The sequence below is a fragment of the Rhinatrema bivittatum genome, chromosome 2, assembly GCF_901001135.1.
Source record: "Rhinatrema bivittatum chromosome 2, aRhiBiv1.1, whole genome shotgun sequence".
NCBI classification, from domain to species: domain Eukaryota; kingdom Metazoa; phylum Chordata; class Amphibia; order Gymnophiona; family Rhinatrematidae; genus Rhinatrema; species Rhinatrema bivittatum.
In genome coordinates, this window is record NC_042616.1 from 183,236,951 (window position 1) to 183,259,758 (window position 22,808).

General features: G+C 42.6%; 1 protein-coding gene across 3 annotated transcripts in view; it reads left to right on the plus strand.

The window, feature by feature from the left end:
* The window catches only part of NXPH1 (neurexophilin 1), a 610,521-nt gene that overhangs the window by 74,347 nt on the left and 513,366 nt on the right, over positions 1-22,808 (plus strand). The window lies entirely within an intron of this gene.

A 22,808-nucleotide genomic window follows, 5' to 3' on the forward strand; every position in this document is an offset into this window, starting at 1 on the left:
CCCCCCAGTTTCCCCAGACATTTTAAAGCCCTTTGAAATGTCTCAATCTTTTTATTTTATAAGCTACATATTATCCATAGCAGAAATAAAGTTACGGAGCAGGGGACCTCGACGCACACACATCTCCTGGCCACGCCCTGAAATGCCCATGCCCCTTCTTTGTCCCAACCAGACCCTGCCCCTTTTTGGAAACAAGTGAAGTTGTGCACGCCGTGGAAGATACACATGCATCTCAGCAGCTTTTTTGAATTTGCTCTGCACGTACCAGCCCGACGTGCGCGCGCCAGGCTTTTAAAATTCACCTTTAATGTTTTATGGTATTGTGAGATAGAGTAAAAAAAAGAGAATGTGTTCCCACACTAAGCAGACACAGCTTGGTTTTCCACGTTTTACGTTGCCAAGGTATTTACGATAAGTAATTTTTATGTTTCATGTGCAGGTTCCTTTATCTTCTAGACACTTCAATTACTGCCAAAAACTGCATGTAAGTGCTTTGAGTAGTGAAGCACTATTTGTAATGCAGCAGATAGTGATGAGGATAACGCATGTTGTGTGACCAACTCTTACTGTGACCCGGTAGGCTTTGCCAATTGACATTGATGGAGATTTTTAAATTTGCAGCCACTGTACTGTACTTTTCTCCTCAGTCAGTGTCTGAAAAAGATATATCAACCACTATAGTCAGAGGTACAGAAAGAAAAGGAAAAGGTTAAGCTATTGTTGGTTGCCAGAAATTATTTAATCAAATCAAATTTGTGTGTAGCATTAAATCACTGTTCACTGGCAGGTTGTATTGATAGCATTTCTTTTTGAAACAGCACATTTATTCTGTCCATTCAAACAGGATGCATTTGAGAAAATACATTATAGACTCTTATTCTGACAAAAAACCCCCCCAAACAACACAACCATACAGAATGGAAAAAAAACCATTTAAAAAAGGGCCATAAGGTAAAGTAATTAAACAGCAGATTGCATTCTTCCCAGAGAAATATCATGACAGAGAAAGAGAAACGAACACAAGAATAGTCTTGTTTTCTTGAGTAATAGTCCTTGCATAAAAGAATAAAAAAATCAAGTTATAATGAAAATATTACATAATTGAGATACTTGACTTCTTTACAATATAAGAACATAAGAACATAAGAAAATGCCATACTGGGTCAGACCAAGGGTCCATCAAGCCCAGCATCCTGTTTCCAACAGTGGCCAATCCAGGCCATAAGAACCTGGCAAGTACCCAAAACTAAGTCTATTCCATGTAACCATTGCTAATGGCAGTGGCTATTCTCTAAGTGAACCTAATAGCAGGTAATGGACTTCTCCTCCAAGAACTTATCCAATCCTTTTTTAAACACAGCTATACTACCTGCACGAACCACATTCTCTGGCAACAAATTCCAGAGTTTAATTGTGCGTTGAGTAAAAAAGAACTTTCTCCGATTAGTTTTAAATGTGCCCCATGCTAACTTCATGGAGTGTCCCCTAGTCCTTCTACTATCTGAAAGAGTAAATAACCGATTCACATCTACCCGTTCTAGACCTCTCATGATTTTAAACACCTCTATCATATCCCCCCTCAGTCGTCTCTTCTCCAAGCTGAAAAGTCCTAATCTCTTTAGTCTTTCCTCATAGGGGAGTTGTTCCATTCCCCTTATCATTTTGGTAGCCCTTCTCTGTACCTTCTCCATCGCAATTATATCTTTTTTGAGATGCGGCGACCAGAATTGTACACAGTATTCAAGGTGCGGTCTCACCATGGAGCGATACAGAGGCATTATGACATTTTCCGTTTTATTCATCATTCCTTTTCTAATAATTCCCAACATTCTGTTTGCTTTTTTGACTGCCGCAGCACACTGAACCGACGATTTCAATGTGTTATCCACTATGACACCTAGATCTCTTTCTTGGGTTGTAGCACCTAATATGGAACCCAACATCGTGTAATTATAGCATGGGTTATTTTTCCCTATATGCATCACCTTGCACTTTTCCACATTAAATTTCATCTGCCATTTGGATGCCCAATTTTCCAGTCTCACAAGGTCTTCCTGCAATTTATCACAATCTGCTTGTGATTTAACTACTCTGCACAATTTTGTGTCATCTGCAAATTTGATTATCTCACTCGTCGTATTTCTTTCCAGATCATTTATAAATATATTGAACAGTAAGGGTCCCAATACAGATCCCTGAGGCACTCCACTGTCCACTCCCTTCCACTGAGAAAATTGCCCATTTAATCCTACTCTCTGTTTCCTGTCTTTTAGCCAGTTTGCAATCCACGAAAGGACATCGCCACCTATCCCATGACTTTTTACTTTTCCTAGAAGCCTCTCATGAGGAACTTTGTCAAACGCCTTCTGAAAATCCAAGTATACTATATCTACCGGTTCACCTTTATCCACATGTTTATTAACTCCTTCAAAAAAGTGAAGCAGATTTGTGAGGCAAGACTTGCCCTGGGTAAAGCCATGCTGACTTTGTTCCATTAAACCATGTCTTTCTATATGTTCTGTGATTTTGATGTTTAGAACACTTTCCACTATTTTTCCTGGCACTGAAGTCAGGCTAACCGGTCTGTAGTTTCCCGGATCGCCCCTGGAGCCCTTTTTAAATATTGGGGTTACATTTGCTATCCTCCAGTCTTCAGGTACAATGGATGATTTTAATGATAAGTTACAAATTTTTACTAATAGGTCTGAAATTTCATTTTTTAGTTCCTTCAGAACTCTGGGGTGTATACCATCCGGTCCAGGTGATTTACTACTCTTCAGTTTGTCAATCAGGCCTACCACATCTTCTAGGTTCACCGTGATTTGATTCAGTCCATCAAGGCTTTCATTACGATATTTGAATTAGCTGTTTTATTCTGTGTTGTAATATGGATATTTCTACTGTTTAAGGAACCAATAAAAACCTGGATAAAAATCAATTGTTATAGTTTTTTTTTTTTTAAATGACTCGCAGTTTTGTCAGCAGGTTAGTTTTCAAAGGGAAAAATCAGTTATAAACAAAATACAATAAAATCAAAAGATCTTACGTTTAACATAGGTTGTTTTCTCAGTTGGCAAGTGTTACTCTTTACATTAAATGGATCTATAGTACAAAGTGAAAGATAGATAAAAAGAAGCTGCACAGTATAGAATTATCATGTGGCTTCTGTTTCTTCCTAGTGATCAGATGCCATAAAGTTATTGATTTTTTTTTTTAACAAAATACCTTTGATAGAAAATGTTTCAAGACAATGTGAAAATCTTCATTCAGTATAAATCATCAATAGGTTTACATCAGCAATAAGCATTCACAGGCGTGAACAGCCTCACAGTGTTAGATGCTCTTCACTTGGGCCTTATGTTTGATATATGAAGCTGTGTGTGATTTTGTCAGAATTTAAAAGGTACAGGAACAAAGTGTGACTTCTTGATTCACAATATCTCACAATGCATTCAAAGAACATCATCTCACAGCATAGGTGCACACAAATCTTTTACTTTGAGTGTGTTCATATATTCTTGGAAACTTTTCATGTTTAGTACTCAGTGCTGTGTGAACCAGAACCACCAGAAAAATTCTTAATCATGTAACATTCAGTTTTTTTTTTTTTCTATTTTGAACAATTTGTGGCTCCCTTTAGAGCAGGGCTCTGTCCTGGGGGCCCCTCAGCCAGCTGGGGGGGTTTTCAGGATATCCGCAATGAATATGCGTGAGATACATTGGCATATCACGGAGACTCGGTGTATGCAAATTTATCTCATGCATATTCATTGCGGATATCCTGAAACCCCCCCAGCTGGCTGTGGGGCCTCCAGGAAAGGTTTGGGAAGACCTGCTCTGGAGCCTGATTAACATGAACCCTGAGTCTAGCTACTAGATGTCACCACTGAGTAGCAGCTGAGGTGCCTTCAGCAGTGGAAACCCAGCTCAACTGGAGAACATTGCTTGGGAAGTGAATCTGGTTCTTACGTATGGCACAAAGAGCACTGGGACAGCCCCAGTCTATATTTCACTCATGAGGAGATAATAGTTGTTATTAATGTTTGCATAAGCACCTGCTATTTCACTAGCCTACTATTGGGAATCTAAGTAAATCTTAGAGCTCCATGCAGGCGTCATTCTGATACATTTGAAACATTAATATTGAAGAGTGAATTGGGGAAAGATATTTCTAAAAACAAGAAGTGAAGGGCATGGCCATAATGAAAGTTGCATAACATTTAATCCACACAAATCCAATAATATAAAATTAAATATACTAGGAATAAAGGAAAAGAGACCTAGGAATACATGCATAGGAAAAGCAGGAAGCAGGCAAACTGATATTTTAAGGAATCGAGCTAACACATTTGCTTTAAAGTAAAGTCAGGGTTTTGTAATTGCAAGCAAGATCTACATTTTAGTCTTGATTTCTTTCTTTTGCTTCCATTTCACTTTTGCTAACTAAAATGTATCATAAGGGTAATTTTTGCATAAGTCAACACAAATGCACATAAGTGAGTGTGTCTAAAAAGTTACCGTGGTATTTTATACACTGTGTAGTGGGAGTTGATAGATTACCTCATATCTCTGGCCCAAAAATGTGCACCTTTAAGTAATGTAGTGAGATGTATAGTTTCAATACCCAGTTTGTAAAAGGCTGTGCAAATATTTTATGCAAGTAATAATTGTAACATGTGGATGTAATAACCCTTAGCTACATGAGGAAGCCTGAATTTAACAAAGAAAACGCATTCTTCGCTTCTGAAAATACTGCCTTGTCCACACACTTTTAATCACCAGTTCACCCACTCCTCCTCCAGTTCAACTAGACTCTTCAGCACTCCACCTTGATCCCCACCATTTAACCTGGACCTCCCACCCAAAAACCGAAGACAAAAGACAAGTGTGATTTCCGTTCAGTGACTCAAGGAGCAGGTGAAAAAGCTGTGCACAGGATCAGTAACACATGCACATGTGCTCCTTACAAAAATACCAACTTGTGCCCAGGTTTCCGAACCCTGCCCCAGATTGTACCTAAACTGCTCCTTTTTTCCTTGTTAATATTTACATGCAACACTGCATGTGCGCGTGTACTCCCAGCATTTTCAAATAGTAAGGGCGCGGGCAGATGCTTTGAAAAATTGACCCCTCTATTCATTATGTACTATTGCTATGCTATCATAAGGCATGTTTTGATTTTAAAAGCGTAAAAAACAAAAGAACCAAAACTAGTCTTGTCACCAGCAAACCAAAGACTCAAAGTCTAAATTTTCAAACTGTGCACACCTAATGTAATACAAAGTGCTTCAGAAATTTTGATGAAACCGCATCAGCAAGCCTGACAACGGCCGTGTAATCACTTGCCGTTCCGACCACTCGTCATTTGCGGTATTTATAAATCCATTCAAAATGCATATTTCAATTTGTTTCAAATTTTTAACAGTCAAATAAATGATATCTCATTCTGGGTCTATTGGAAAGGTCTTTTTAATACAGAACTCTGACGTCAGAACGTGCTCAAAACCGCGGGCTTTTTAAAGGGTAGGTTTTTCAAGGTTTACTCTGTCCCGCTGCAGTTTATCAACTTCAGAGATGGTATCGTCTGGGATAAAGGTTCGCGTGCTGTGACACCTCAAGCTAAGTACATCACGATATTACATTTGTTTCATGTATATTTCTCTGTTTTTAAACAGCATCTGTTCCATGATCTTTTGCAATTGACTCCTGAAGAAGCGATATTGATCGCGAAACACCGGCTGCTGTCGGGCTTATTATTTTTCTACGGAGGAACAGATATCATTTATTTGACTGTTAAAAATTTGAAACAAATTGAAATATGCATTTTGAATGGATTTATAAATACCGCAAATGACGAGTGGTCCGAACGGCAAGTGATTACACGGCCGTTGTCAGGCTTGCTGATGCGGTTTCATCAAAATTTCTGAAGCACTTTGTATTACATTAGGTGTGCACAGTTTGAAAATTTAGACTTTGAGTCTTTGTTTGGTTTGCTTGATTTTAAAAGCACCATTGTTAAGTAAATAAATAAATTGATAGTAGAAAAAGCTAACTTGCCACCTGTATCAAACAGGCTACTACTGCTAAGTTTAATTTGTACAGTGCTATGACTGGAAAGCTAAGCACAGAGATAGACAACATGAGTTCTGTATTAAAAAGACCTTTCCAATAGACCCAGAATGAGAATAGCTAGTTTTCAAATTAGGCCTTAATTAAGAGTCACATCAGCAAGCAGAGTTGTGTACAAGCATTCTGTTATGTTTATTCATTCGTTTTTGCTCATATGTATTCTGAGGAAAGTCACCACTATCTTTCACCTCTGCATGGCTTATTGCTCATTATAACTTTAGGAGGTTATCTTACTAAGGAAATTAACAAAAAAAAAAGTAATTCATTCTAATCAGCTGAACTGGTAACCCCCATACCTTGGACATTTCAAGCTAGGTATAATTTATCCACTTCTTTGGCTGTGAAACAGAATGGCTCTTCTTAATGGAGTGCCTGACAGATGGTTCAAGCTTTCTCAAGACTACATTTCCAATCATTTTGCCCATATCACAAAACTGGCCTTGAAAAATGGATAAAGAGCCGCATTGCAGTACTAACATTTCCTCTGAACTGCTTGCTGTAAAGGGTATAAAGGGCAAAACTTTAAGAGTTTGGTTTTGAAAAGTACAATTTTGATTTTAGTTGACAGAGGCATGCATGAAACCTGGCCGGTCATCCTCCATCTTATTTGCATGGAACACACAAACGGGTTATAGAATGTACCATTGGCTCTTAACAGTTGCAGACATTTATTAGATACCTGACAAGGATATCTAATTGGGAGCTTGAGCCACCCTACACCTATCCTATCCCTTGGAAGGAGCCATTGGGTCTCTCTCTCTGACCTCTTCTGACAGTTCTTGGGGCCTTGCTATCTCGGAGTAGGGTCTGACCAGGCAGGCTGCCTGACAAGCCTGCCAGTCTCCTCTCCTGTCATGGCAAGCAGGCTCACCGGGTGTCTTCCTGGTCCAACCCTTGGGCCTGTCATCCCCTCATACCCCTGGGTCATAGTTCTTTCTCCAAATGCTGTATCCCAAGAATGCCTTCTTTGAACCCTCAGGCCCTTTATCTATGCTAATTTCCCCCTTCCCCCTCAATACAGTGCTCAAGTACTCCAGTGTGATAGGGATGACAAAATTATTTAATTAACATGCATTAAGTGTCTTACTAATATAGTTCTAGCTACAATAGGGTGGGTTAGGAGGGAAAGCCTTAGGTGCCAGGGGCAGGTGGCAGAGAGATGAAGCCACAGGAGCTGGCTGGATTTAAATCTCCTGCAAACTCTACCCCCCCCCCTCCAGTCTTTATTTATTTTTATTTATTTAAAAACTTTTATATACCGGTATTAGTATGCATAAATCATACCGGTTTACAATGTAACTTTAAAGGTAGAAATTACAATGAACAGGGAGGGCGAACAAGGAGGAGTATACAAAGAGCAGGAGGTGGAGGAATTAAAGCAATAAATAAAAACTGCAACGGACTATTTACAGGAATATACAAGGCGTAGGCAAGATACTTGCAGAAGTCGGTGTACTTAATCAGGGTAGGCTTGTCGGAAGAGCCATGTTTTAAGTTTTTTTCTGAACTTGGCGTAACATGGCTCTAGCCTGAGAGTGGTAGGGAGGGCGTTCCATTGTTTAGGGCCTGCAATGGATAGTGCACGGTCCCTAGTAGAGGAGAGGTGGGCTTTTTTCAAAGGGGGAATGGAGAGGGTGCCTTTGTTGACAGTGCGAGTGGGTCGTTCAGTGCGTATAGGATGAAAGGGTTCATCCAACCAATTGGAATTGTGCGAGTGGATGGACTTGTGCACTATGGTTAGAATTTTGAAGAGAATTCGGGATGCGATGGGGAGCCAGTGGAGTTCTTTGAGTATTGGGGTAATGTGATCAGCTTTCCTTGAGTTGGTGATGACCCTGGCGATGGCATTCTGGAGCATTTGTAAGGGCTTGGTGGTGGAGGAGGGTAGGCGAAGGAAGAGGGCATTACAGTAGTCCAGCTTTGAGGAAAGGGTGGCTTGGACGACGGTGCGGAAGTCATGATAGTGGAGGAGGGGTCTGAGCTTCTTCAGGATGTGAAGCTTGAAGAAACCTTCTTTGAGGATGGAGGTGATCTGTTTTTTGAGATTGAGTTGTTGATCTATGATAACCCCAAGGTCTCTTACTGTGGGTTGGGGTGTTATGACGTTGAAAGCTGGATCGTTGGAGATCGGTGGTTTGGGAGGGAGGTGAGGAGAGATAAGGAGCAGCTCTGTTTTGGAGGAGTTTAGAGCGAGGTGGATGTTGGTGAGGAAGTCATTGATGTTGGCAAGACATGTGTTCCAGAAGGCAAGGGCATCTGAGAGAGAGTTGTGAATGGGAATGACGATTTGAACGTCATCTGCATAGAGGTAGAATTTGAGGCCGAGGTCTGTGAGGAGCTGACATAGAGGTGTGAGATAAATGTTGAAAAGGGTGGAGGAGAGGGAGGAGCCTTGTGGGACACCTTGAGACAAGGGATAGAGTGTGGAGTTGGCGTTTCCTATCTTGACGGAGAACTTTCTGTTAGATAAGTAGGATTTAAACCATAGTAGGGCTAGGCCTGAGATGCCTATTTCGGATAGACGGTTGATGAGGAGGTTATGGTTGATGGTATCAAAGGCAGCTGAGATGTCGAGTAGGGCGAGGAGGTAACAGTTGCCTCGGTCCATGCCTATGAGTAAGTGGTCCGTGAGGGAGAGCAGGAGGGTTTCTGTATTGAGGTATTTACGGAAGCCGTATTGGGCTGGATGCAGAATGTTGTTGCTTTCTAGATATTCTGTAAGTTGGATGTTTACAATCTTTTCCATAATTTTGGATAGGAAGGGCAGGTTAGAGATAGGGCGGAAGTTAGCGGGGTCTTTAGGGTCTAGTGTTGGTTTTTTTAGGAGGGGCTTGACAATAGCTTGTTTAAGAGCATCTGGGACAGAGCCTGAAGAGAGGGAGGAGTTTATGATGTCTGCGATGGGTTTGGATATAGTGTTCGGGATGGAGAGGAGGGATTTTGTGGGAATGGTGTCTGAAGGGTGGGAAGCTGGTTTAAGTTTTCTGAGAATAGATTCCACTTCTTTAGCGGAAGTCAGGTCAAGGGTTTGGAGGGTGGGTGAAGTGGGGGAAGGTTGGAGGGAGGGGGAAGGGGAGGTGGATGGAGAAGGGTGTTGAAATCTGCGGAGGATGTTGGTGATTTTTGTGAGGAAATACTGGGCGATTTCTTCGCTCTTAGTGGAGGCATCATTCTCAGGGATAGTGGGCTGAGAGGATTTGGTGAGGTTGGCAACATAATTGAAAAGGGCTTTCGGGTTGTACATGTATTGGTGGATCTTAGCTGAAAAGTAGTCTCTTTTTGTTTTGAGGGTGGTTATTCTATATTGGTGAAGGGTAGTTTTGAAACTTGAGGCGAGTTGGGGTGAGGGGGCTTTACGCCAGTTTCTCTCACGCTGCCTGAGGGTATTTTTTAGGGATCTTAGTTCAGTCGTGTACCAGGGTTGATGATTTTTTGTGGGTTGGGTAATGTTACGTCTGGAGATGGGGCATAGTTTGTCAGCAATTTCAAGAGTCATGCTGAGCCAGGATTTGATGGCAGTCTCTGGACTGGAGCAGTCAAGGCTAGTGGATGTGTTGGAAATGGCAAGAGCCAGTTCATCTCCAGAGCAGGGTTTCCTGAAGGTGAAGGTGGTGTTGTTTGAGGGAGTGGGGGTAGTAGGGAAGTTAAGGGGGAGGAGGGCTTTTATGAGGAAGTGGTCTGACCAAGGTACAGGGGAGCAGGTGGGGGGGTGGGATGGTAGGAAGCAGTGGTTGATGAATATAAGGTCAAGGGAGTGACCAGCTTGGTGCGTGGGGGAGGCAACAATTTGTCTAAGGCCTAGAGCTTGGAGTGCAGTAAGGAATGCCTCACAAGAAGGGGTAAGGGGGGTGGCATCGACATGGAGGTTGAAGTCTCCTAGTATGATGGAAGGGATTTCAATGTTTATGTTGGCAGATAAGAATTCAATTAAGGGGGAGGGGTCCCGTTCGATGGATCCAGGAGGGGCATAAATGAGATAGATTTGCAGTGAGGGGGCTTTGAAGAGGCCAATTTCTAGCTTGGAGGGTGATGTGGTGTGGGAGAGTTTGAGATTAAGGTGTTTCTTGAAGGCTAGGAGGATGCCACCTCCTCTTTTCTTGGGTCTTGGAATGGATAGGAATTCGTAGGATTGTGTAGGTAGCTGGTTCAGGAGGACAATGTCTGTTTCTTTGAGCCAGGTTTCCGTGATGGCACAGATGTCTGGCTTGGTGTCAGTGAGGAGGTCATTTAGGATGGGGGTTTTTTTGGAGAGTGATTGGGCGTTGAACAGAATGATGGAGAGGGTAGTGAGTCCAAGGAATTGGTTGAGGGGGGTAGTGAGGATAGGGAGGAGGGATTTGTAGGGGGGGTGGGACGGGGGGGATGGGAATGGGGGAGTCTGTTGTGGGGGAGGTGGATGCGGTTGATGTGTTGTGTGGTCATAGTGGGTGAGTAGGCAAAGGAGGAGGGAGGGAGAGGGGGTAGGTAAAAAGGAAACTGAGAGGATATAGGGTAGTACAAGGCGGGGATTAAGGTATCAAGGAGTTAAACTGAGAGAAGGGCACTGAGGGAAGGGCACAAAGCTGATTAGGTAGGGTAAGAGGTGTAAATAGTGTACCATGCAGGTTATACAGCTTAGATAACATGCACAAATAACAGAATAGAGCAATTTAAGGTGTTAGGGGGAGTAGTCCAGTGGCTGGGAGGCAGGCTCATGAGCACCTGTGAGAGGTGAGATAGGCACTTTGAGGAGGTGCCCACTCACTCGGAGGTCCTGGAGCTGGATGGGTCTTGGCTGAGAGGCTGGCAAGTGAGCAGCGATACCTCAGGGTCAAAAGGGACTGCTGGGTGAGAAGGAGGTCCGTGTAGTACTTTAGGGTCTTCCAGGGTCCTTCAGGGCGGTCCGAAGTGGCTGCCCGAAGGGGCGCTCAAAGGGGCAGGCCCCTTTGTCGCGCTCCTTCGGCGCGTGACGCTAGGCACGTGACGCTTGACCAGGTTAGATTTTTATAGATGACTCTTTTCTGTGTCGCTCAAAAGTGATGTCATCAATATGGGTCTTAGCATCCAGCACAGAGATTTAAAAGCGGAGTCGTTAGAAGCAGGGCAGTCTTCCAGCTGGGGGAGGGGTCAACAGCCACGAGGTGGAGGAGGAGGAGAGGGTCCAATGGAGGGCTGGGTGCAGGAAACAGCTCAATCCAAGCCCTGGATCCTGGCTTGCAGAGCAGAGAAAAGAAAGGCAAGTACCTGTACGGAGATTTAAAAGCACATTCGTTAGAAGCAGGGCAGTCTTCCAGCTGGGGGAGGGGTCAACAGCCACGAGGTGGAGGAGGAGGAGAGGGTCCAATGGAGGGCTGGGTGCAGGAAACAGCTCAATCCAAGCCCTGGATCCTGGCTTGCAGAGCAGAGAAAAGAAAGGCAAGTACCTGTACGGAGATTTAAAAGCACATTCGTTAGAAGCAGGGCAGTCTTCCAGCTGGGGGAGGGGTCAACAGCCACGAGGTGGAGGAGGAGGAGAGGGTCCAATGGAGGGCTGGGTGCAGGAAACAGCTCAATCCAAGCCCTGGATCCTGGCTTGCAGAGCAGAGAAAAGAAAGGCAAGTACCTGTACGGAGATTTAAAAGCACATTCGTTAGAAGCAGGGCAGTCTTCCAGCTGGGGGAGGGGTCAACAGCCACGAGGTGGAGGAGGAGGAGAGGGTCCAATGGAGGGCTGGGTGCAGGAAACAGCTCAATCCAAGCCCTGGATCCTGGCTTGCAGAGCAGAGAAAAGAAAGGCAAGTACCTGTACGGAGATTTAAAAGCACATTCGTTAGAAGCAGGGCAGTCTTCCAGCTGGGGGAGGGGTCAACAGCCACGAGGTGGAGGAGGAGGAGAGGGTCCAATGGAGGGCTGGGTGCAGGAAACAGCTCAATCCAAGCCCTGGATCCTGGCTTGCAGAGCAGAGAAAAGAAAGGCAAGTACCTGTACGGAGATTTAAAAGCACATTCGTTAGAAGCAGGGCAGTCTTCATCATACTGACTTCACAGCCAATCTGGGGCTGGCAATATTCATGGCGCTGGTGAATGATGTCAGCGTGCCACCATGGGAGCCAGTCTTGGGGCACCCAATCATCAGCCCATTATGGACCACACCGCTTCATGCAGCCAATGCTATGTTGGGGGTTTCTGGAGCAGATCTCACCTCTCCCACACAAAGTGCCCCCACTAAAAGACCTGGCGGCCAACCTGGTAGATGCTGGCAGCCTTCCGGCTGAGTGCATGGGTACTCATTACAGGCTGTTCCCATGCATTCACACTAGGAGCTGTCCATTAACTAGGGCATGTGTGACACCCGGCTGGGCTGCCCTTCACTATATTCACACGCAATACACAAATAAGTCACAAACCATACCATTCAATTTGATAGCCACAGCAATTAATTATATACTTAACAAAGATATCTAATTTGATGCTTGAGCCATCCTACACCTATTTGAATCATTAGAAGGTGCCACTGGATCTCTCTATGACATTTTCTGCTGGTCTCCAAGGCCATATTTCTGGTCCATGGTGCCTTGCCATCTTGGCAATGTCCCAGAGGGAAGCCTGACCAGGCAGGATGCCACATAGAGAACTTGCTGGCTTCCCCTCCTGTCATGGCAAGCAGATCTGCTGGGGATCTTCCTGGCCCAACCCCTGGGCCCTGCATCCATTGCACCTCTGGGTCATCATCCTTTGTCCAAAGGCTGTGACTCCAGTCATGCCTTCATTGAGCCCTTAGGCCCATCCCCTATGCTAATTCCCCCTTTCTCCCCAATATGATGTTCAAGAACCCTGCCATAGGGAGACTACCCTGCTTATCTGTCCCACCTGCTAGTGTCAGAAGGACTACCACAGCAGTAGACTCATCATGGGAAGAGAGGGAGTCTGGTCCCCGATGGGGCTGTTGCCATGAACACCTGTGTGAGAAACAGCAGAGGACAAGGGAACCTGTGAAGCTGGCAGGAACATGCACTTTAGCTAAAGGCCGCCCATTTCTATTTAGCTGTTTTTTAAGAAACTTTTTATTTATTGTATTTCAGATATATTTACAAGCGAAAAACGAAAGCTTGATAGTAAATTAAGACATTGCAGTATGTTCAATATGCTCAAGAAAAGGATAACCTTATAAAGAAATTTTAAATTCACTGTAATCCCACCACAAAACCACAGTAAGGGAGCGAAGGACCCAATGGCACAACCTCAAGAGGAAAAAACAAAAAAGGCTACATTACAATATATCTTCTGCAACATAGCAAATCATGAAGACTCTGGAATGGAGGCCAGGTTCACAGCTATCCTGCTATCCAATAATACCTGTAACCCCATTGGGTCCAAAAAACAGATTACCTGTTTCCATCCAATTTAAGTAAACATTTAGAAGTGTGAGGAAGAACCCTTCCCCAAGCTAAGGACAGTATCTCTTTACTGAAGAAAAACCTTCTCCTATTTTGAGTTTGTTTACAAGCATCAGGGAAGATGCAAATTTTATAGCCCATGAAAAGGGCGTATTTATTACTGAAAAATAGCCTCGTAATTAAATTCTTCTCTATTTCAGAAGAACAGGAAATTAAGAAAGTTGCCTGCTCATGGATCACATCATCAGTTTGCCCTAGAAAATGTAGTTTGGTTTAATCATTTGATTATTGGCACTTCATCAAAATCAAAGTGGATTATAAAAAAAATGACAATTAAATATATCTGATTCAAAATATCAAAATCTAGCAAAAAGCCACATCAATAGAAAAGCAAATCACCTTTTTTTCTTTAGTATGAAACATAAGTACTCCATTGAAATAAGAACATTATTTGGAAAAAAAATAAAAGAAATGTTACCTTGGTCTATAATACCTGAAATAGTACACCAGTAATTTAGGTCAGTTTCTTATAGGCTTAAATTCTGCTGATAGGGACCATGAGTGAGTACCAGATGAGCAAATCTTTTTTTTTATGGCTCTTTTAAAGGCTGGCTAGAGGCTCATAATGAGAGCATTCAAATGCATCATTCATTTTCCCAGAAACATGAATTGATCACATTTACTATGCCAAATTTTCATTTTACCGTCGCAGCTTCAGCTGACTGACTTCTTCTTATAAAGTGTGGCTCTTTTCTTCTTGTCGCCTTTTAGTTTATGATCAAAATCAATGAGGACTGAAGCTTTCCACTGCCATCTATAAAATGCAATTACTGTATACAACACACAGTAAAACTCACGTGTTATATATGTTGAGACATAATTTATGCCACTTACCTCCAGAGAGATATTGATCTCCCTCGCTGAATGTTCTGCAATGAACTCTCAGTTGTAAGCTCAGGGAAATATAGGGTTATCAGCCTTGATCCATAATTTGATTAATAGTGACCTATGTTTTGAATGGCTTCTACAGTACTGCTCTCTGGGACCTGATCTTATATTTATTATTTTGTGCATGAATTTTCTTCATTTGGAGTTTTCAGTCTTATTATTATTTTACTTGGTTGCTTTAGTAATCTGCAGCAAAGTTGCAAGGATTTCTTTATGGGGAAATAGCTTGGGCTATATTAATTTTCCTATCAATGTGTATATTCAAACTCAATAATTTTACCCCTAGATTCATCATTCTGCCATAGGGCGCAGTTTAAACCTTTCCATCTGTCTGCTATATTTATAGCAGAATGATGAGTCGCAAAAAAAAAGAGGTGTAGTGGCGATAGTGGGCAGCCGCCCGTATCATGGCGCTGTGGCTTCGCCCGCCGTGGTGCGGCCCCGTCACACACTATCGCCCCCACAGCGCCACAGGAAAAGGTGGTGTTATTTCCCGCGGTGCTGCCAGCGATAATGTGGAAAACATTATTGCTGGCAGCGCTGCCTGGCTATAACCCTGCCCAAATCCCACCCACACTCCTCCCTTTTTCCTAATTAGCATGGCATCGCCACGATAGCGGCCATTCGCAGAATAAAGAATGACCCTGCAAGTTTGATATTTTTGCCCCTAATGAAGAGGAAAGGGGTAAAGAGGGTAGAAATGAGCAGAGAGAGAGAGAGAGAGAGAGATTGGACAAATTGTTATGATTATTGTAACCATGTAACATTCAAAACTTGAATTCTTTTAGCTTGCTAAGTAAAGAGTATACTTAGCCATTGCAGAGAAAAATAACAGGGACATTTATCAAAATGCGTTATGGCATTATTATCACAATGGTGTTATTTATCACAATGTACAGTGCAAATGCAAATTTTTCAAATTTTTTCAAAGGGGCGGGATTGGGGAGGGGCTTGGGTTTGATCAATGAAAATGAGGGGCACTATAAGCACTATGTGATAGTGTTATGCACACTATCGCATGCTTTTAATGCTGAAAAGAACTACACCCTTTTTCCTGGCATTAAGCTGTGCGATATGGCCGAAACAGCCGAAATGCAATTTGCAATAAATATTTCAAATTGTATTTCGGGCATTTTTGGGGAGAGGAAGAGGAAAGAAGTGAGAAGGAGTAGAGTGGGAGTGGGAGTGGGTGAGCGACAGTCAACTATTTATACTTCTATAGGAGTGCCAGCTAGTAACTCGAGGTGAGATTTTGGTGGTGGTGTAGGATTTTGGGTGCCAGTTTTACATGCCGAGTGAGACGTATGAACAGCACAATAGCGAAAATGCTTGATGTTACCCAGGTAGAGAGTCCATCAAGCTAGGTTGAGAGAACATTGCACAAATCTCATCTTTGGGTGAGTTTCCTTACTCCGAAGGTCATCAAGTCTTCACAAGAGAGCACTGTTCTGTTCGTACGTCTCACTTTGAATGTCAAAGTGGCCCCCTAACCCCTACACTAATACCTAAACCTCACCTCGAGTTACTAGGTAGGCCTCCCATAGAGATATATATACCTATCTAGCATGAGGGCATTACAGCTAGGCTTGTGCTCTCTCTCTCTCTCCCCCTTTCTCCCCATGCAAAAAACACCACAATAAACCCCTCTCACATAGCTTTACACAAATGAAAAAGGTATAGTTAAAATTCACATTAAAGCCATGCAATTCAGCTTCACAAAACTGTGAGCCCAGTCCACTTGGCCAAAATTCCCTCCCCTTTTTCTCATTTGCATCACACCAAACGTTATGGTGCTTTCGCATGCATTAAAGGCATTTTTTTGCATGCGAAAACGCCTTAAAGCATTCAAAAACACCATATAGTACTTTGATAAATGACCTCCTGAGGCAGTTGTGTTAGAGCGTGTGGTCTTACTTTTTCTCAGGGTGTTGGGACATACAGTATGTCAGCACCACGTACCAGAGCTATTTCCCAGGAGGAGTTATTCTTATTTTTGGTAAGGAAATTATCATTCTCTCAGCATTTGGGCTTCAGAACATTTCTGAAGCATCGCTTTCAGAAGTCTGTAACCTAACAGCTTTCATTAAAACCACTTTCTCTGGTTCTTGCAGCCCTGCTAATGTTTGCTGTATTGTGTGAAACCCTGTTTGATCTGAACAGCCAGGGAATCTTGACTCCAGAGGCTAATTCGCTTTATCCATGGATCAGCAGGGCAGCACAAATGCCACCACTATATTTTTACAGTGCGCTTCAACCTTGTCCAGGAAGAAATTCCCTCTTGGGATGAGAGGGAACTTAATTGCCTATGTTCAGCATTGTTTAGCAACAAGAGATTCTGTGACATTTCTATAATTATATCATACAGATTGCAGTTCAGAATCTACTGAGAGTTGGACATTGTTTCAGCTTTAATTTAGAGATCAAAGAATAATAAATTTTAGTTTCAGATCTGTCTTTTGGAATGTACTCTCCATGCTAGTCAAAATATTAACGAAAAAGCTAAAGTGGTTTCTTTTGGAGCTGCTCACAATGACTTATATTGACCTTAATATAATATTCTATTAAATAATATGATTATAGAGAATAATAATCAATTCAGGAACTTAGGGTGCAGTTTGAACCTTTGCATCTGTCCGTTTTTTAAAATCTGGGTTTGAGTTACTTTACATACAAGCAGAGGTCCGTAGAGTTTAATATTCTGCATTTTAATAATCCACATTCATGACTCCACATTTGGGGTACAGTGAACTACTTCCTGCATTAATTATATATTTCTGTTACTAAAAAGGTTGAAAGAAGGCCAGAAATTCATGCAGTCCGCTTTCTAATTGCCTGAAAGATTATGATTGCGAAGGTAGGGAAGAAATGATGGTGTTGGAATTTTATGTGCTCTTTATTTTACTGGAGGTAAGTCTACAAATGGGTTTGTAGGGAAGTCTGAGCTGAATTATCAGCTTTTCCCAGTCATACTAACAAGGAGGCTGATGTACTAAGATGTGGTCAGTTTCACCCACTATTTCTGCTTTAGCACATGCTACTTTGTTACTGAGAGCTGTATGCAAAAAAGATGGATAGCAAAAGAGCCTGGATAATTTTTCATGAAATTAAAAAAAAACAAAACATTGTAACAGTTCATTGCATTAAATTTTGCAAAATCAAGTTACATGCAAAAAAATCGCTATTTATGAAGCTGATAGCTAAATATTATGTGCTAAAAGTGCACTTTGGAGGTAAAATTAAAACGAGTTATGGCGTAAATGTAACATACTAAGATAACAATTTAAAAAAGCCATTTACACGAGTAAACCTATGGACTATTCCATGACATGTATTGTAGCAATTTTCAAAAGCCCACTTACACAAGTAAAGTACATTTAAATGGGTAAAACCCAATTTTAAGGGTGTAAATGCTTTTTTAAAATCAGGTCCACTATTTGCTCTTTTAGCATGCAAAGTGCCTTTGCAAAATTTGTCATACATTACTACATTAACCTCACTATTAGATAAGGCAATGGTGTTCTTTGGAAGTCATTATTTGATTTAACTTAGACCAAAAAGTTTAAACTACCATTGCTTTTGTGAATGAATAGCTGAGATGAGAGTTAAGGATCTTAATCTATATATCCTGAAGGAGAAGAGGGAGAGTGACAATATGGTAGACATTCAAATATCTCAAAAGCATACATGATGCAGAAGTATTACATATTTTTAAATGGAAAAGAGTTTTAGAACATGATATTAAGCTAGAAAGTCATAATAGACTCAGGATCACCTAGGTTAGAGAACTACACTTTCTTCTCATAAACTCTTTGCTAGTATTCACCAGGCATACTCCTAGAACTAACACATTGAAGTATAAGGCTCTTTCTACGGACACTCTTCAACCTATCCAGGTCTTGCCCTCAGGAAGAATTTTGATTAGGAAGAATTTTGATGGTAATCTATGATAGAGTTGTGATTGGTTACAATTTGGTGAATCCGATTAGTTTCAAAATGTTTTTAAGACTTAAGAAATGTAAATATATGTCAAATCCTCCATGATGACGCCAGAAGTGAAGGTTTGAAAGACTGATTCAAAGTGGGTTTGTTTGACTATTAATGTTTATTTTCATAAAGGGGCAGATTTTCAAAGGGTTACGCGTGTAACCCCGAAAACCTGTCCCTGCGCGCACCAAGCCTATTTTGCATAGGCTCGGCAATGCGCGCAAGCCCCGGGATGCGCGTATGTCCCGGGGCTTTGAAAAAGGGGCGGGAAGGGGGTGGGGGTGGGGGCAGGGTGCCGGTCCAGGGTGGGACCGAGGCCTCCAGCACAGTGGCCATGCTGGGGGTTCATGTGCCGGCACTTGGCTGGCGCGCGCAAGTTACGCCTGCCCAGAGGCAGGCGTAAATCACAAAATAAAGGGGGGGGGATTTAGGTAGAGTTGGGGGGCGGGCAGAAGGAAAGTTCCCTCTGAGGCCGCTTCGATATCGGAGCGGCCTCAGAGGGAACGGGGAAAGCCATCGGGGCTCCCCTAGGGCTCGGCGCGCGCAAGGTGCACAAGTGTGCACCCGCTTGCACGTGTCAACTCCGGATTTTATAATATGCACGCGGCTGCTCGTGCATGTTATAAAATCGGGCGTAGATTTGTGCACGCCGAGTTGCACGCACAAAGATACGCCTGCACGCATGTTATAAAATCTTGCCCCATATGAATAGTGGGTTTAGTGTAATAATCAAGTCTTGTGAGCTTTTTCTATTTTCTGGTTAGGTTGAAGAGTGTCCATAGAATGAGTCTTACTCTTCAATGTTTTAGCTATAGGAGTATGCCCGGTGAATACTAGCAAAGAGTCTACAAGAAGTAAGTGTAGTTCTCTAATCTAGGTAACAGTATAGAAAGAATTCTGATATACATTTTAATTTTATGTCTAGAGATATTTAGTCTCCGGATGCAAGCATTTAATGCCAAAACGCTACAGTGTCGAGACAAGTAAAATCGGGGACAGTAGAAATTGAGCTAGCAGATTTCAAAAAAATTCATGGGATTTTAAAAATTCAGGGATAAGAAAAGTTGTCAAGGAATAAGCAAATCTGGAGATAAGAAAGATCAGGATAAGAAAACCTACTAAATTTAGAAATTGCTGAAATTAGAAAGAGCAGGAGAATACCAGTGATATATAGATATAAAAAAATTGCTGTTTTAGCCAAATCTCTTGATGAATAGAGTGGTAGGATATACTCAGAGCAACAAGAAAATTACAAGTCGGAAAGGGCTTTGTGTCCTTTTTAAATAAACAGTTTGAGGATATTGAATAAAAGAGGGTTGATTCACTATGGGGGTGGTCCTGGTTAAAATTTTGGATGTATACAGTTAAGTTGTGATAACCAATTGGAATGGTAACTTTCAAAGATCCACGTGTATGCTGATTTGTGCAAATGGACTTGGCCATTTTATAACATATGTGCATATATGTGTGCAGGGTAAAAATCGGCAGTACATGCATACATGTATGCAAAATTTTGTATGGGTGTGCAAAAATGGCGGCTCAACTGCGTAAGTGTGGGAATTTTATCACGTACGTGTGCCGACACAATTACCAGTTTCCCCAGTCCATTCCCAGTTTGCCTAGGTAAAGGCTAGGACTTCCTAATCCCCCTAATTAACCTGCCTCCCTTTTATCCTTTTAGTTCCAACCCTTCAGTCCTTGCTGACTAGCCTAGTTTTTTATATTATATTAGTTACACGCCATCCATAGCAGACATAAAGATATGCGGAGAGTGATCCCGGCGCGTGCTTGTGTGTGTAAAAGTTGCACGCTGTTTTAATGCTAAAATCCGGGAAAACTATAGGTTGGACATTAACTATTTTCAGTATATACAGTACTGTATATACTGTATTTACAATGAATTGTATATACAATTCATTGTAAAATTATCATAATACAAATGTTCAAGACAGTAAGACAAAAATATATGAAATTATAGATTTTATGTAAAATAGGATATTGCTGCCCTTGGATTTGTTTGGGTTTTATACATTAAAAGTTAGCAAGCTCTATAGTTCCTTATAATGGTGATCTTACCCCCGGCTCACGAAACCTTCCAGTTATTCTTGGTGCATCATTTCTTCCAGCAGCTTTCAAATCACTCCCACTCTGAGTTCACCATCCAAGCTGCTTGTTCCTTCTGTAAGCTCACTACTTTTGCAGCCTCCATTTATTGCTGCTGCAACTTAAATTTCACACTGCTCATTTCATCACTAACATGGGCCTCTAATCATCCCTTGCATGACTACTGATTCCTTAGCTTGGCCATCTCTATCGCAGCTTTTGGTTCCCAATACCTCTGTCTCAATTCCCCCACTGCAGTTCCTAGGTCTCCTCCAGAACAGTGCACACATTCCGACTTATGACCCGCAGGGTTTGCTGTCACAGTTGCTTGACTCCTCATACAGTCTCCCCAAGTTTCACGTTTGGCAGTTCTCTTTTCTCCTCTGGTCCAACTCCTGGTCTGTACTATTTGACACTCAGGTTTTTGCCACCACAGCTCCCAAACCCTGCTACTGTTTTTCCAGTTTCTATTGCTGTAATCTCAGACCTGGCATGTCTCCTGTTTTCCAACTTTCAGCACACAGCTTTTGCCATCTGATCTCAGTTCCAAGTTATTATGGGTCCTGCTGTTATCGTGGCTCTCATCTTATCCTAACACAGTCCCCATGGCCACTTTCTATTTGTTGGAGATTTCAGTCTTTTCCATGCCCCTTGGCTTTCATTATTTTTAGAAGAACAGGGAAGAAGCCAAGACTAAAATCCCAAGTATAGTTTAAAAATGTACAAAGACCAAGGATAGCAGGTGCCTCTCAGAGGTGAATCTACCCCAATATAGATGAAGACAGTTTATAACTGAAGCATTCACCCATAAAATATAAAGTCTTTATTTAGGAAATAAAAAGCATGGATTTTGCGGGTGTTATCTTCCATTAGATATTTTTAATAGCAAGAATATTCCAGATAACATTTTCTAGTTATACTGTCATTTTATTAGTGCTCTTATTTCTTTCATATTTTTAGGTTGATAGAGGTACCAGCAGATAAAGTTGAAGTGTCAATATAATTTTTTATTTGGAAAATTATAAAATATAGATGTTCTTAAGTGCAACTAAATGAAGCCACTGAGGTTACACACATGCATGCTCACAAATGAGAACAAAATATGTACATCTAAAGAAAATAAAACAAAGTAAAATGTGTAAAGGAAAAAGCAGAAAGCAAACTCATAGGGGCGGATTTTAAAAAGGTTATGCGCGTAACCGCGAATCCCCTGCGTGCCGAGCCTATTTTGCATAGGCCCGGCAACGCGCGCAAGCCCTGGGATGTGCGTATGTCCTGGGGTTTTGAAAAAAGGGGCGGGGTGGGGCAAGAGCCTCCAGGCACAGCGCCCATTTGCCGTGATCCGGCCGTCAGCCGGTGTGCGCAATCTACGCATGCTCGGAGGCAGGCGCAACTTATAAGATAAAGCTAAGGGGGGGTTTAGGTAGGGCTGGGGGGCAGGTTAGGTAGGGGAAGGGAGGGGAAGGTGGGGGGGGGGTGGAAGGATGGTTCCCTCCGAGGCCGCACCGATTGCGGCTCGGCACACGCAAGTTGCACTATTGTGCACCCCCTTGTGCGCGCCGACCCTGGATTTTATAACATGTGCGCGGCTGTGCGCACATGTTATAAAATCGGGCGTACATTTGTGCGCACCGGGTTGCGCGCACAAATGTACGGCCGCGCCTACCTCTTAAAATCCGGCCCATTGTTTGCAGATTTAAAAAGCAGGTGCATGGTTTCATATATACAAATATAGGGAGCATATTCAGTAAAGGGTAAATTGCAACCAATACCCAGAGATACGCATGTTATTGGGCCGCGTGCATTTTCAAAGCGCCGCAGCCACGTACATATCTCCTGGTGCACACGGAAGAGCGGGGTTTGAAAAAAGGGGCGGGCTGGGGGAGGGCCGGGGGGGGGGGTCTGGGTGGGGCGTGGGCGGACTGGCACAGTGCATTAAGCGCTGTCCTGCTGAAGTTTATGCCGGCAGCCAGCCGGCCGCGCAACTTACTGCTGCTCCGTAGAGCAGTTAAGTTAAAAAACAAAACAAAAAAAAGTGTAGTTAGGGGGGTTTTAGGGATCAGAGAGGATAGGGGGAAAGGCAGACAGGTTGCTAGGGGGTTAGGAAGTTCCCTCCCAGGCCACTTCTTTATTGGAGTGGACTGGGAGGGAACTGGGGAAATTCCCTATCGCATCACTGCACGTTTCTAAGAAACCCCTCCCTTTGCGAGTGCCGATATAAAATCAGGCGCTCATGTACGCGCGGGTACCCGATTTTATAACATGAGTGCGTCGGCGCGTGCATGTTATAA